We start from the raw sequence: 3,637 nt of genomic DNA on the forward strand, positions 1-3,637 counted from the left end.
AGATTTGACTGTCAAGCCGGGCGCGGTGGCTCAAGCCTGTAATCCCAGCACTTTGGGAGGCTGAGGTGTGCGGATCACAAGGTCAGGAGATGGAGACCATCCTGGCTAACACGGTGAAACCCCGTCTCTACTAAAAAATGCAAAAAAACTAGCCGGGCGAGGTGGTGGGCGCCTGTAGTCCCAGCTACTTGGGAGGCTGAGGCAGGAGAATGGCGTAAACCCAGGGGGCGGAGCTTGCAGTGAGCTGAGATCCGGCCACTGCACTCCAGCCTGGGCGACAGAGCAAGATTCCGTCTCAAAAAAAAAAAAGAGATTTGATTGTCCAGCTGGATTTCAGACTTGCATAGGGCCTGTAGCCCCTTTGTTTTGGCCAATTTCTCCCATTTGGAATGGGGGTATTTATCCAACACCTGTACCCCCATTGTATCTAGGAAGTAATTAACTTGCTTTTGATTTTGCAGGCTCATAGACAGAAGGGATTTGCCTTGTCTCAGATGAGACTTTGGACTATGGACTTTAGAATTAACGTTAAAATGAGTTGAGACTTTGGGGGACGGTTGGGAAGGCATGATTGGTTTTGAAATGTGAAAATAAGAGATTTGAGAGGGACCACGATTGGAATGATACGGTTTGGCTCTGTGTCTCCACCCAAACCTCATCTTGTAGCTCCCATAATTCCCATGTGTTATGAGAGGGACCTGGTGAAAGATGACTGAACTATGGGGGTGGGTCTTTCCCCTGCTGTTCTCGTGATAGTGAATGGGTCTCACGAGATCTGATGGTTTTAAAAACGGGAGTTGCTCTGCGCAAGCTATCTCCTTGCCTGCTGCCATGTGAAACATGTCTTTGCTCCTCCTTTGTCTTTCACCATGATTGTGAGGCCTCCCTAGCCATATGGAACTATGACTTTCCTCCATAAAATACCCAGTCTCAGGTATGTTGTTATTAGCAGCGTGAGAACAGACTAATACACTTACTTTCCCGGACCATGCCAATAAAAATCACAAAGAGTTACTACCAAAAGAATGAAGTCCAGGGCCAAGTTTGGTGGCTCATGCCTGTAATCCCAGCAATTTGGGAGACCCAGGTGAGAGGATGGCTTGACCCCAGGAGTCTGAGATCAGCCCTAGCAACATAGTGAGATTCTGTCTCTACAAAAAATTAGTGGGTCATTGTGGTGTGTTTCTGTAATCCCAGCTACTTGAGAGGCTGAGGCACAAGAATCCCTTGAATCTGAGAGGCAGAGGTTGCAGTGAGCCAAGACTGTGCCACTGCACTCCAGCCTGAGCAACAGAGTGAGACCCTGTCTCAAAAAGAAAGAAAAAAAGAATGAAGTCCAAATAATTACAAAATGGTGGTATAATAATCAACAGGGCAGAATCTGTTTTATTTCCTGTCGTATACTACGTACTTAGCACATAGGAGGTGCCCAAAAAATATTTGTTGAACTAAGTAAATGTAAATGAATAAACTCTACCAAGGGCATATTGAAATAATTTTCACTTAAAATATAATTAGGAATTAATTAGACATCATGAAGTATTTTCTCATTATCTGTTTCCTGGAATGATCTCTAAAATGGGGAATGGACTATTAACCCATTAAAAGGGTTTTTCTTTTGTTTTGTTTTGTTTTTTGTTTTTTTTTGAGACAGAGTTTTGCTCTTCTTGCCCAGGCCAGAGGGCAATGGCATGATCTTGGCTCACCACAACCTCCCCACCCCAGGTTCAAGTGATTCTCCTGCCTCAACCTCCTGAGTAGCTGGGATTATAGGCATGCACCACCACACCTGGCTAATTTTGCATTTTTAGTAGAGATGGAGTTTCTCCATGTTTGTCAGGCTGGTCTTGAACTCCCAAACTCAGGTGATCCACCTGCCTCCTCCTCCCGAAGTGCTGGGATTACAGGCTTGAGCCACCGTGCCCGGCTTCTGTCATACTTCAATCCATACATTCCAGTTCCTCCAAAGACTTGCCTCTGCCACTTAACTCTTTCTTTCCCATCATAGATTTGTTTTCCTTTTTGATTGCTCTGTTTATCTTTTTGTGTGTTTTTTTGCCTTTCTCATTGTCCTCTCTCCTCATGCTACGGTTTCTACTTGATCCCCATCCTCTGAGGATTTTTTTTTCTAATGGTCAACCTATCCTTACAATTTATCCCTCAAAAGCACTGTCTCTCCCCCACCACTCCCTGCCCCCACCTTATCTTTCTCCCACTGGCTGCTAGGCTCTTGGCCCTTCCCCCACAACCTCCCTTTCCTGTCCGACTACCTTGTCCTCTTTACATACTCTGGATTCCCTTATATTTAACATGAGGAATGAGAAGAGGAAAAATGAAGAAAAGCAAAAAGAATAAAGTCTATCCTTCCTCCTCTGAATATTTAAATTCCTTCCATCTTCTGCCGAATGAACTCTGAAAAGAAACACCAGACAACATTCAGTCTGAATGACCCTCCTTGATCTTCACTCCCTCCCTCTTCCCCTAAAACACCATGGCAACTGCCACCTGAAAGAGGTTAGGCGGAAATCATCTAATAAGACCAGGGTTGTTTGCCAAGGCTTTCTTATTTAGGAAAGTTTTGCAAAGGGTGCTTTACCCTAACTCTTTATTCTCTCACTTCCTTGATGCTAGCAAGACAAAGAGCATGTGACAGTATATGTTATTATAAGATCCATACTTTTAGTAAATGTTGACTTTGTACATCTTCAAATTTTCTTTAGAATTTATAAGTTTAAGTCATCCTCCAGGTCTGCAGCCAGAAGGCAAGGCCCATAACAGAAGCAGAAATCACCAGGATGGCAATAAAGTCTTAAATTGTGTGAAAAAAACATAGGCTGTCCAATCAGGCACTACTTGCACAAATTTCAACCCTGCTCTTTTTTTGTTGTTGTTGTTTTTGTTTTTGTTTTTGTTTTTTTGAGACAGAGTCTCGCTCTGTCGCCCAGGCTGGAGTGCAGTGGCCGGATCTCAGCTCACTGCAAACTCCACCTCCCGGGTTTACGCCATTCTCCTGCCTCAGCCTCCTGAGTGGCTGGGACTACAGGCGCCCTCCACCTCGCCCGGCTAGTTTTTTTTTTTGTATTTTTTAGTAGAGACGGGGTTTCACCATGTTAGCCAGGATGGTCTCGATCTCCTGACCTCGTGATCCGCCCGTCTCGGCCTCCCAAAGTGCTGGGATTACAGGCTTGAGCCACCGCGCCCGGCTCAACCCTGCTCTTTATCAGCTACAAGACCTTGCGCTATTAAGCTATTTTGCCTCTCTAAGCCTCAGTTTCCTTATTTGTAAATTGGGGTGTTCTCCATGTGTGAGGTGGAAACTATACAATGCTTCCTTTGCAAAATTATTTTAAAGATTTAATGAGATTATGTGTTCAAAGGGCAGTTTGCACAGAATGCACCGCAGCTATGAATATTGCTATCAACTGAAACAGTACAGGTGTTTCTAGACTCCTAGTTCAGTTCTCTTGCAATTAAATCAAGTCATAAGATCATAGGATTCTAACGATTCAGAAGGTAGAGAAAATGCCTCCACAATACCTCCATTTCTGAAAACGGACTAGAAAAAGAAGAATAAGAGCAGAGTGTTTTCCTGAGAGAAAAGGCACTGAATGAAATGGCAAAAAGTTTTCTGGACTCC

Source organism: Colobus angolensis, unplaced genomic scaffold (assembly GCF_000951035.1).
Source record: "Colobus angolensis palliatus isolate OR3802 unplaced genomic scaffold, Cang.pa_1.0 Scaffold88, whole genome shotgun sequence".
Taxonomy (NCBI): Eukaryota; Metazoa; Chordata; class Mammalia; order Primates; family Cercopithecidae; genus Colobus; species Colobus angolensis.